Here is a 13,115-nt window from a genome sequence, read left to right as displayed (position 1 = left end):
AATTAATCCACTCAAATGATGTTTTTATCTATATAAGTAGATTATTGTCAGATCATATATTCAGCCATGAACGTGTCTGAAATTGAAAACAGAATTTTGAGAATATAATACATGCTAAGCATTATATAACTCAATTTACTTTGATTATATTTTTATTAATTACTATAAGGGATATATCAATGGCAGTAATAATATTAACATCTTAGAATTTTCTTCACATTTAAAGTAAATCAGAAAAGATACACTATGCATCACTATTAAATGAAAACAATAAAATACACACTGAAAAGAATAAAAAGAAAGAATATTATTTTAGACATAACTGGAAAACAAATCTCCTGGGCAAACCAAAGAGAAAATTGTTTCTAATATAGTAACCAGGTTTTAGTCAGATTCAATTTAATGCATTCAGGACAAAATTCAAACCATACTTTGTTTACTTATTCCTACCTGTTGACATAGAGTAAGAACTGGGTCTTTTCAGTTCCTTTTGCAATCCAAAAGTAAATGAAATCTCAGTAATGTTAACATATATGTTCACTATATACCAGATATTATTCTAAGCATTTTACACATATTGACTCATCTTATCACCCCAACAACCCTATGAGGTGGGCAGTCTTATGAGCCACATTTTTAAAGATTAAGAATTATGGCACACAGAGTTTAAATAACCTGTCCAAAGTCATACAGCATGTGAAATGGCAGAGCCAGGATTTAAACTGTTACCATGTGACTCCAGAAACCATTCTTTTATATGCCTAAGTAGAGCTGGAGAGGTGAACAACTTTTTAGATAATTTAGATCCCAACTTCAGCCTTGCCTTGGGTACATGGTTATCATAAGTGAAATATATTTATATTCAAGTTTTCAATTATTATTAGAAACTTAAAAATTATTTGTCTCCCTTTAGAGACAGTTAGTTACCAGTAGAGAGAGATGTTTATACAACTTACACATTGGAAGGAAAACTAATACTCAACATTTTTGTTGCAATCATTAATCAGGTGAAAAAATTAAGAGTGACATAATGAATTACTTATAGCCTTAAATATTGGAAAAAAACATGTATAGATCTTCTGAAAAGTTGTTTAGGTTCTGATAAAGAGTTTAAAGTTACAATCAAGAAGGGTGGCCTAGAAGAATGGCCTAGCATATTATGCCATAGTTTATTTCCCTAAACTGCCATATTTATGAGAAAAGAAAGATCTATTATACCTGAATGGAGGATAAGCTAATTATATAAGATAAGCTAATGATATAAAGAATGAGCACCTGAAAACTATTTTGTCCCAGTCAGAAAAGCTGTATTATCCATTCTGAAGGATTCATATGACTTTACATAATTGGTTGCCAGATCTGAAGCACGATATTTAATTTTTTTCATTTTAAATATACAAAGAAAGATAAAATAGAGGGATATGCAGGAAACTGGTTGCTTTCTGGTAAAATATAGGCAAGAACCTTATCACTAAAAAAAGATAAAAATCATTTTAAAGAAATTTTAGGCTGGGCATGGCAGCTCATGCCTGTAAATGCCAGCACTTTGGGAGGCCAAGCAGGAGGATCACTTGAGCTCAGGAGTTTGAGACCAGCCTGAGCAACACAGCAAGATCTTGTCTCTCAAAAATAAATAAATAAATAAAATAAAATAAAAATAATAATTATCCAGAGGTGGTGGCATGGACTGGTAGTCCCAGCTGCTTGGGAGGCTGAGGTAGGAGGATTGCTTGAACCTGGGAGATTGAGGCTTCAGTGAGCCATGATTGTGCCACTGCACTCCATCCTGGGTGACAGAGTGAGACTCTGTCTCAAAAAAATAAAATACTACTAAATAAATAAATTTACTAAAATTTATACTACTAAAACTACTAAACTACTAAAATAAACTACTACCAAAACTACTAAAATAAATAAATGAGTTCAGCAAGGTTGCAGGATACAAGATCACTATGCAGAAATCAATTGTATTTCTATACAGTAGCATTGAACAAACCAAAAATGAGATCAAGAAAACAATTCAATTTATAATAGATATCATCAAAAGGAATAAAATGCTTAGGAATAAACTTAACAAAAGAAGTAGGAGAACTGAACACTGAACACTGCAAAACATCATTGAAAGAAATTAAAGAAGATCTAAGTAAATGAAAAGTGTTCATAGATTGGAAGACTTAAGATTGTTAAAATATTGGTACCTTCCAAATTGCTCTACAGATTTATTGCAATCCCTATCAAAATTTCAGTTGGCTTTTTTGCAGAAATTGGTAAACTGACCTTAACATTCACATGAAAATGCAAGGGACCCAGAATACAATCTTGGGAAAAAAGGAACAAAGTTGAAAAGCCCACACTGTCTTATATATATATGTATCTTTTTATTTTTTTTGAGATGGAGTCTCGCTCTGTCGCCCAGGCTGGAGTGCAGTGGCGCCATCTCGGCTCACTGTAAGCTCTGCCTCCCGGGTTCACGCCATTCTCCTGCCTCAGCCTCCTGAAGCTGGGACTACAGGTGCTCGCCACCACGCCCGGCAAAATTTTTTTTTTTTTTGTATTTTTAGTAGGGACAGGGTTTCACCATGTTAGCCAGGATGGTCTCGATTTCCTGACCTCATGATCGGCCGACCTCGGCCTTCCAAAGTGCTGGGATCACAGGCATGAGCCACCGCGCCCGGCCCACACTTTCTGATTTTAAAGATGTATTCTAAGTTATATATCACATATTTGAGTATTTTGATATATTAACACAAATACTATTTTTATTCTAGAAAAAATTATTAGAAATTATCTTAGATTCCATCACAAATTTCTCAAGTCAAACTCTAATTATTCAAGTATCTCCATCCTACATTTACATTTCAGTGAGTGTGACTTTAAAAATATCTTACAGGTTTAAGTTTGGAAGGTTAGCTCATGTAAAAGTTACTTTGCTTTCACCACTGAGCACTATTGTTTGCTTTACAGCTATTTCATTCAAACGGTCAGCTGATGTATCTGATGTACATATTTAATAGAACATTCCTGGGGATCATTCCTTTTATAAGAATTTCCAATAAATTCCACAAACCATTGATATGAATCATTTATTATTGATAGCTTAACATTTTGAAATAGTGCTATTGGAAATATGATTTAAGGAAATAAGAGTCAAAATCTAATAATTATTTCACCCTTTATCTCTCTCAAAATTAATGTTTAATTTTCCTTTATTCTTCCCTTTCAAAGTAAGAAAAAACCATCCTCAAGTCATGGTGAAGTTTTAAAATACTCTTTCATTTTGAAAATAGACTATTCAAAATAGTACAAATTTAACATTTTTAACTTTAGGACTATGTATATTTAAATCTCTTTTTAAATCTTTTTTTCTTTTTTGAGACAAGGTCACACAGGCTGGAGTGCAGTGACACAATCATAGCTCACTGCAGCCTGGAGTACCTGGGCTCAAGCAATCTTCATGCCTTGGACTGCTGAGTAGCTGGGACTACAGGTGCAAGCCACCACATTCAGCTAATTTTTTTTTTTTTTAAATTGTAGAGATGGGGTCTTGTTATGTTGATCATCCTGATCTTGAACTCCTAGCCTCAAGCATTCCTTCCACTTTGACCTTCCAAAATGCTGGGATTACAGATATGAACAACTGCAACTGGCTCATTGCTTGATTTTAACATGCTGAACCAACCTTGCATTCCTGAGATAAATCTCACTTGGCCATGGTGTGTAATCATTTTTATGTGATACTAGAGTCAGCTTGCTAACATTTTGTTGAGAATGTTTGCATCTATATTCATAAGGGAAATTGGTATGTATTTTTTTCCTTGTGTTATCACTGTCTGGTTTTGTCATCATGTTAATACTGGCCTCTGTAGAATGGAGTTGAGAAGTGGTCCCTGCTCCTCTATTTTTTGAATGAGTATATCAAGTACTGGTGTTAATTCTTCTTTAAACATTTCGTAGAATTGACCAGTGAAGCCATCTGGTCCTGGGCTTTTCTTTGTGGAAAATTTTTGATTACTGGTTCAATCTCTTATTACAGGTCTATTCGGGTTTTTTGTTAGGTTGGTATAAAAGTCATTGCATTTTTTGCCATTGAAAGTAATGGCAAAACCACAACTACTCTTGCACCAACCTAGTATTTCTCCTTAGTCAGTTTTGGCAATTACAGGTCTATTCACATTTTCTATTTCTCCTTAGTCAGTTTTGGTAGTTTGTGTTTTCCATTTAATCTAGGGTTTTTTGTTTTTTGTTTTTTTTTTTCCCATTTCATCTAGGTTTTCTCATTTGTTGGCTTAAAATTGTTTATAGTATTCCCTTATAATTTCCTTTAAGATCTGTGAAATAGGTCATACTTTTCCCTCCTTTTTCTTAATTTTAGTAATTTGAGTCCCCTTTTTTCATCATCAGACTTGCTAAAGCTTTGCCAATTTTATTGATCTTTTCAAAGCACCAACTTTTAGTTCATTTTCTCCATTGTTTTTCTATTTTGTTTTATTTATTTCCACTCTAATCTAATAATTTTCTTTCTTCACCTTGTATTGGTTTTAGTATGCTCTCCTTTTCCTAGCTTCTTAAAGTGGAAGTCTGGGTTACTGATTTGAGATCTTTTTAAAATATATAGGTATTTCAGCTATAATTTTCCCTCTAAGCACAACTTTTATTGTATCCAATAAATTTTGTTATGTTGCATTGTCATTTTTATTCATTTCAGAGTATTATATAATGTCCCTTGTGATTTCTTCTTTGATTCATTTTTTTATGTTTAATTTCCACATATTTGTGAATTTCCCAAATTTTCTTCTGGCACTGCTTTCTAATTTCATTTCATTGTAGCTGGAAAACATACTTTATATGATTTTAACTCTTTCAAATTTATTAACACTTGTTTTATGGCCTAATATACAGTCTATCCTGGAGAATGTTTCATGTGCACTTGAAAATAACGTGTATTCTGCTGTTGCTAGATGGAGCATTCTGTCAAGTACTGTTGGTTTATAATGTTATTCAAGTATTCTTTTCTCATATTGATACTCTGTTTCATTGTTTTATCATTTATTGAAAATTGGGGAATTAAACTCTTCAGCTATTATTGTCAAATTGTCTAACTCTTCATTTGTGTCTCTTTTTGCTCCACTTATTTTGGATTTCTATTATTAGATGCATATATGTTTATGATTATTATGTTTCCCTGATGGATTAACCCTTTTACTATTGTAAAATACCCCTCCTTAACTTTTTATTTTTAGTAACTTTTTTGTTTGTTTTAGAGTATATTTTGCTTGATATTAATGTAGGCATTCTAGCTCTTTTGGTTACAGCCTACATAATATATCTTTTTCCATCTTTTTACTTTCAATGTATGTGTGTCTTTGAATCTAAAGTGTCCCTTGGTAGACAACCTATAGTTGGATCATTTTTAAAAATCCATTCTGCCAATTTCTGCTTTTTAATTGTAGTGTGCAATTCATTCACATTTAACATAGTTGCTGATAAGGTAGATTTATATTGGCAATTTGCTTTGGTTTCTACATCTTATTATTTTATTTCCTCATTGTTCTCTTTTGTGTTAAACACATATTTTCTTGGGTTCCATTTTAATTGACTTGTCATTTTTTTTAACCTTTTTTAGTTATTTTCTTGGTGGTTTCCCTGATTATTAAAGTGAATATCTTTTACCAATCAAGTTCAGATTAATACCAATTTAATTTCAACAGTATATAGAACTGTGTTTCTATATAACTGTGTTATCTCTCCCCTCCTTTGTGTCACATTGTCGTACAATTACATCTTTACAATTTATATACCTATGAACATAGATTTATAATTACTGCTTTATGCAGTGTTCTTTCCAATAACAAGTTACAAATAAAAACACATTTACAGTTCCCTAGATATATATATATACCTACAAGTTACTTTCTCTTTATGACGCTTTTATTTTTTCATGTGGATTAAAGTTACTCATTGGTGTCCTTTCATTTCAGCCCAAATGACTACCTTTAATATTTCTTTGTAGAGTAGGTTTGCTAACAGTGTAATCAGTCATTTACTGTTTTTTGGTAATGTCTTAATTTCTCTTTCATTTTTGAAAGATACTTTTGGTGGATATAGAATTATTGGTTGATAGTCCCTTTTAGCACTTTGAATGTGTCATCCCACTCCCCTTTGGCCTCCATTATTTCTGTAAGAAATCAGTGTTAGTCATATTGAGGATAAGATTTTTGAGGATAAGGTATGTGATGAGTTGCTTCTCTCTTGCTGTTTTGAGGTTCTCTTTTGTCTTTAGCTTTTGACAGTTTGATCATGATGTATCAAGGCATGAATCCCTTTGACTTTATCCTGGTTGGAATTTGCTGGGCCCCTTGAGTGTGAAGATTAATGTTTTCATCAAATTTGAGAAATTTTCAGCCATTACTTCAGTTATTCTTTCTGTTATTTTGTCTCTTTCCTCTCCTTCTGGGACTTCAAGTATGTGTATTTAGAAGGCTTCATGGTGTCCCATAGGTCTCTGTTCATTTTCATTTTAAAATCTTTTGTTCCTAAGACTGGGTAATTTTCATTGATCTATTTTCTTTCTTTCTTCCTTCCTTCCTTCCTTCCTTCCTTCCTTCCTTCCTTCCTTCCTTCCTTCCTTTTCTTTCTCTCTTTCTTTCTTTCCTTTCCTTTTCTTTCTGTCTTTCTTTCTTTCTTCTCTCTCTCTGTCTCTCTCCTTTCCTTCCTTCCTTCCTTTTCTTCCTTTTTTTTTTTTTTTTTTTTTGAGACAGGGTCTTGCTCTGTCACCCAGACTTTTGCACTAGACAAGCTCTGATTCAAGGCAGTTAAAGACAGCCTTGCAAGTGGAGTCCTCCAGGGAGCCAACAAACAGATCAAATAATAGCAATTCTTTGTGGTGCTATTCTGTTTCCTCTGGTGGCTGCCAAGCTGCTGATTTTCACTGTGATTGTAAATTGTTAATTTTAAAGGCTTCTAAGAGGCTAGAGAGATGGAGATGGAAATAGGCCAGTTAAAACGCCACAAAAACCACCGTTTTTAACCAAGAGTCAGACTGTTTTTTCCTCAATAAATTCTCCCTAAGTTGCTGCACACCTTTGTTTAAATTTCAGAGTTCTGAAACAGTTGATTTTGACAATTTCTCTCAGTTTCCTCACTGCTTTCCTGAAGAAGAGATTTTTCGGAGGTTCATTCTCTACCATTTTCACTGATGTTCAGAATATATTCTTTTTTAAAATTGCAGTAAAATGTGCAATACCCTTTTTCATAATAACAAACATAGACAATGAAACTTCAAAAAAAAAAAAAAGAAACTTCAACACTGCCAGTTACCTACTTTAAATTAAATAGAATTGAAACATTTGGGATGAAGAAATTCATTTCCTCAGAAATAAAGAAATTTAAACAAAAAACCTCAGAAAGATACAATTTAGAGAATACAATTTCTTTTTAAAAAATATCCCACATTGTTCTAGAAGTTAAATTTCTTTTAAAAGTCTTTCCTCATAGATAGCTCACACTAATTAGAGAAAATTGGCTTCTGAAATTTGATATTTGTTTCTGATATTCCAGAAACTTCTCACATTGAAAGCTCTAGGACTAAATCCCAGTGGTGTTGATACTCCCAAAATGCTCAGGAAGAGGCCTTCTTTTGAGCAGCAGTACACTGAAGTTTCCCAGTTGACCCTCCACATCTGAGTAGCACAGAAACAGAGAGAATCGAAAGAGAAAGAAGCCTGAGTCAAATCAGTGATCAAGAAAATGGAAATCCTTTTATGGGTGGTTAAAGGAATGGAAGAGAAGACTAGGGTAAGTCCTAGACCAGGTGTAGGACGATCATGGCAAATAAAGGTGGCTTCCAGTTGTCCTTAATAACAGCACCAGCTTGTGCCTGGTTGTGGTTGTCTTTTAGGAGCCTACATGTGCTTCATATACTCTGTACTTCCAGGTTGTGGGCCTACATGCTAACATCCAGGGCTCTGAGGCCTTGAATCGCCAATAAAATAGTCATGAGTTCTAGCCCAAGTCATCATCTGGGTTACCACTTTTTTCTACCTGGACAGCTCAGTACATAATATAGAATTGTTTTGTAATAAATTTTCTTTGTTATCTAGCTATTACAGTTGTGTGTCATCCAGGATCTCCACATCTTGATGCTCAACTCCAGAAAGCCCCAGACACATTTAGAACTCAAACTCTTCAAGAATCTCAAAAACCAGGCACATCAAAGCACACAGGTTCCATTGTCCATGCTGATGGATACCGAGAGGGCTGAGGAATATGTCCTTGGGCAGCTGTGGGAAAGTGACTTAGGTATTAGTCCCTAGATAGTCTCTGTTTTTGGCAGTGATACTATCAGCATTCTGAGTAGGACTTTTTTTTTTTTAAACTAATAATGTGTATGAGGTTTGGGTCAGGGAATTATTGACAGTGTTGAAGAACAGTATGATTATGTTGTGCTGTATTTCTGCATGTTAGATTCCACCCTAGTAAGAGACGGTACAGAGCCCTGACTTCTCTGTTACAAAAATAATTTTATTTTTTGAGATAGAGTCTGGCTGTATCACCCAGGCTAGAGCATGATTGTGGCTTGCTGCAGCCTCAACTTCCTGGGCTCAAGGATCTTCCCACCTCAGCCTCTTCAGTACCTAGGAACTCAAGTGCATGCCACCACACCCAGCCAATTTTTAAAATTTTTTGTAGAGACAGAGTTTCACTATATCTCTGAGGCTGTTGTTGAACTCCTGAGTTCAAGCAATCCTCCTGTCTAGGCCTCCCTAAGTGCTGGGATTAAAGGCATGAGCCACTGTTCCCAGACCCAGAACACTAATTTTTGACAAATGGTTTCATGAGGAGATTGTCTTGGAAGGAGCAAGCCCATTTTGCATTATCACCAGAGTCCCAAGCTATTTTCTTAAAAAAAAGAAAAAAATAGCAACCACTATTTCAGTGGAATCTTGGATTATGTTATTATTTTTCTGAGCATTACCATGAATGCTGTAACTTGAATCAAGACCATGATGTTTTCCATATAGTCCCCATGTGTCAATTGCTTCAGTTACAGTTCAGTTTTCCTAAAAATCAACTTGTTTACTCTGAAGATTGAAACATTTTAAATTTCTCCATTAGCTCCCATGTCTATAGCCTTAGCAGAATCCATGACAACCAAGAAGCAATGACATTCCCTGAGATTTTTGCCTCATTGAGTAAATGCAGAACAATACCACCCAAAAGAGCGTGGGTCCCATCTCAAATATATTTTTAGTGCTTGGTCCAGAACTTTTGCCTGGGTGTGGCAAAGTTGAGCTAAGCTTTTAAATGAAGGCTTGGGTTTGCAGAGGCCAGGGTGAAACCACCTTGAGACCCCTCGTCTTCCTCCCTTCCCCAAGATTGTCAAAACAAGCGCTACTGTGAAAGAAGCTTCCAATAAGAGATAAGTTCTCGATAAAATATCACCAAGCAAATGAAGATTAACACCACAAAAAACAGACTCAACAAATAAAAGAGTTGTTTTATCTACTGTAAGAAAAAGAAATTTGAAACAATATGGAAAGAACTTAAAAGACTCAAACAACAAAGAAGGAAATAGCAATTGTGAAACAAGAGCAAATAGTTGTGAAAACTTGCCAAATGAAAGTTTTTAAAAGAAAATTGTAATTTCTAAAAGAAAAAATGCAGTACGTTATGTGAATCTCAGGTTGGGGCCTACCATATATATCAGAACAGCAAGAATAAATGAAAAAATCTAAAAGATAGTAAAGAAGTTTACGGATAAAAGAATGAGAAGTAGACTGACATTGTACTTTTCATCAATGTGTTGAATACCTAAAGAATAGAAGGAAAATAAGCTTAAAATTTTGAATCTATGATCAAGCAAACTATTGATTAACCATATGCATATTTGACATTAAAATAATTCATAATTAAGACTAACAGATTTCTGGCTTTAAAAAATCTAACAATTACTTTAAGAAGCAAAAGATGTTTCCAGAATAAAATAGGGGGATATAGAGAAAAGCTGTTATTTTTTTTTAAACAGAGTTTTCTTTTGTAAGGAAGTAGAATTTATTCATCAAAGAAGATTTATGAAAAGTATGGTGGTATAGCGAGTGGCCTCACTAGTTTTAATGATTGATATTTGAATATAGCTTAGTCTTATAACAACCCCACATAAAAATTTAAAATTCATTTGTATCCCTTTGATTTTCAGTGTTAAAAACTAGATTGTGAATGTCAAGGAAATATTTAAGTTATTTCTGAACCAATGTATCTGTAGAGAGAAGGGAGTATGCACATGATCGAGAATTATGTTTTGAAAATAAATGAATGATTGACTACTTAAAAAAATTTAAGCCTTTGGGATCTTGAAAATTTTATTTAATCTTGATATCATTAAGACTAATCCAAGTTCAATAGAAGTACCAATTAGAGGCCAGAGAATTTAAATACCAATTTCAGAAAGTTAATTTGATGTACAAAAAAGTCTTACATTTAATTTCTTCTTTTTCCCTGAAATCAAAGATACGAATAAGCTCAATTTAGAACCAACTTGGAGATTAATACGTAATTTTACAGTTCTCCAAGCTTCCACAAGTCTCAAGATGCAAAGGGAGACATTAAATAAAAAATTGGCTCTATAGGGACTTACTCTTTATACTCCATCCCTTTCTGAATATAGATAGTTCTTTTAAAATTCAATGTGTAGATCACGTCCAAATGAACAAGTCTGTAATTCCTTAGAACATTATTTTATTTACCAAATAATTTAAAATGTATTTATTTAACAAATATAAACTGAGCATCTACTATGAATGAGGCATTGTGCTATTTGCTGGAAATACCACTATTAATAAACCAGAAACAGACGCTACCTTCAAGTTGCTTAGAGTCTACTAAGGTCATTTTACATATTCTAGAATGAGGGAAGGGAGTAAAATTTTCTTTCTCTTACTTTTGACAATTGGAATACTAGTGAGATCAATTTGTAAATATTTTACAATAATGAATTAGCCTGCCTAGAAGAAAATTACTAGAAAATTATTAATAATATATAAAGTCATCCCTTTTGCCTTGTGCCAGGCTTTTAGTTTCTGGAATTCCAAAACGTGGCAACATTAGTTAGAACTGTACATGTGGTACTCTCTCTATATTTAATGAAATATCCAGATGAATACATTTTTGGAAGTTGTCTTCAAATAAAAGGGTAAAACGTTTCTAATTGCCCTGAAAGAGAAGCAGGTTTGAACCAAGAGTAAGATGTGATTGCTTCCCATCTTCAAATTTAGTCTAGATTATCTTTTCTGGCTTTGCTAAATTCTATTCATTTTCTCAACAATGTATAAGTCCAGTACATCTAAAAACTAAATTACTAATGGTATCTGTTCTTCTATCTTCAGTGTCTAAATGACTCAGCATATTGCCTTTTGAACTTTAGTCTCCAATCATTTACCATATTAGTCCCCAAACGAACTGCCCTCTATATTTTCCACAGTTGAATACTTCCCTGGGTCTGATACCACCTGGGACTAAGGTAATCAAAGAGAGATAAATCTTGATAAGAATTCTATGCCTCTTCCTGATATTCATGGAAAATCAGCTACATATGCAAAGAAGAAAAATATCTGACCAAAACAGCCAGATTCTACTTAAAGTGAAAGGAAATATTATATTAATTTTCCTCTGACTATTAAAGGTTCACACATTTGGCTGCGCATGGTGGTTCATACCTGTAATCCTAGCACTTTGGGAAGTGGAGGCAGGAGGATACCTTGAGCACAGGAGTTCCAGACCAACCTGGGCAACATGAAGAAACCCCATTTCTACAAATAAATTTTTTGTTGTTGTTAAATAGCTGAGTGTGGTGGCACACACCTGTCGTCCCAGCTACTCTGGAGGCTGAAGTGGTCAGATCCCTTGAGCCCAGGAGACTGAGACTGCAGTGAGCCATGATTGTACCACTGCATTCCAGCCTGGGCAACAGAGCAAGACCCTGTCTCAAAAGATTTTTTAAAAAAGGGTCTATGCATTTGATGCTCAGTTACATAAAATGATACCACTTAAATGTGATAATAACTACATTTTAACACATGTTTGAAAGCATGTCAATCTTAAACTCTTGCTTTTTGGGGAATTTGTAAAATCTTTGAGAAATTCTCTTTTCTCTACTCATGAGTATTTAATTCCTAGGAAGATATATAGACGTTCTGTGGATGAGGAAATGCTTATAAGAAGAAAATTAATTTTTTCCTAATACAATTTCCTAATTAGGAGCTAAATATTTTGTTGCTTAAAATAAGTTTTTTGATTTTACTCAAGATAACCATAAGATTCAATGTTTTGGTTGCTTCCAGATTTTATTCTTTGTTGTAGCTAGAGTTTCACAACGATATTGCCTTCTCCTTTTTAGAACTTTCTATTCTTGTACATCTTGTTTTAATTACATTGTAGGAGGCAGGATGCTGATATGGATGGACAGTTCCTCTCCCAGAAAGATCATACATAATCCTAAATCATATCAGGTTAAAATCTGAAGGAGGGAACCAAGACAGGAAAAAAAGAATCTTTCTCCTATATCACCATACAAGTGGCAAGTAGGTATTAATTATAAAGTAGGGCCGGGCGCGGTGGCTAAAGCCTGTAATCCCAGCACTTTGGGAGGCCGAGACGGGCGGATCACGAGGTCAGGAGATCGAGACCATCCTGGCTAACCCGGTGAAACCCCGTCTCTACTGAAAGAAACACAAAAAACTAGACGGGCGAGGTGGCGGACGCCTGTAGTCCCAGCTACTGGGGAGACTGAGGCAGGAGAATGGCATAAACCCGGGAGGCGGAGCCAGAAGAAGGGCGTAACCTCGGGAGGCGGAGCTTGCAGTGAGCTGAGATCTGGCCACGGCACTCCAGCCTGGGCGCCAGAGCGAGACTGTCTCAAAAAAATAAAAATAAATAAAAATAAATAAAAGAAAACGTGAAAGAAGCTTTCTGAAAAACTTCTTTGTGATCTGTGAATTCCTCTCACAGTGTTACATCTTAGTTCTCAGGAAGCAGTTTGCTAACACTCTTTTCTTGGAATCTCCAAATTGAGATTAGGGTGCCCATAGTGGCCCATGGTGAAAAAGGAAATATCCTCAAAT

At 34.5% G+C, this 13,115-nt stretch overlaps 1 protein-coding gene across 1 annotated transcript in view; it reads right to left on the bottom strand.

Moving 5' to 3' along the window:
• LOC108530186 (protocadherin beta-15) overlaps positions 1-13,115 on the bottom strand; it is a 172,872-nt gene that overhangs the window by 157,014 nt on the left and 2,743 nt on the right. The gene's annotated exons all lie outside the window — the stretch shown is intronic.

This window comes from Rhinopithecus bieti, unplaced genomic scaffold (genome assembly GCF_001698545.2).
Source record: "Rhinopithecus bieti isolate Rb0 unplaced genomic scaffold, ASM169854v2 scaffold_7438, whole genome shotgun sequence".
NCBI lineage: Eukaryota > Metazoa > Chordata > Mammalia > Primates > Cercopithecidae > Rhinopithecus > Rhinopithecus bieti.
Note: the sequence above shows the minus strand (reverse complement) of the source record. Positions and strands in the feature narration are given on the sequence as shown.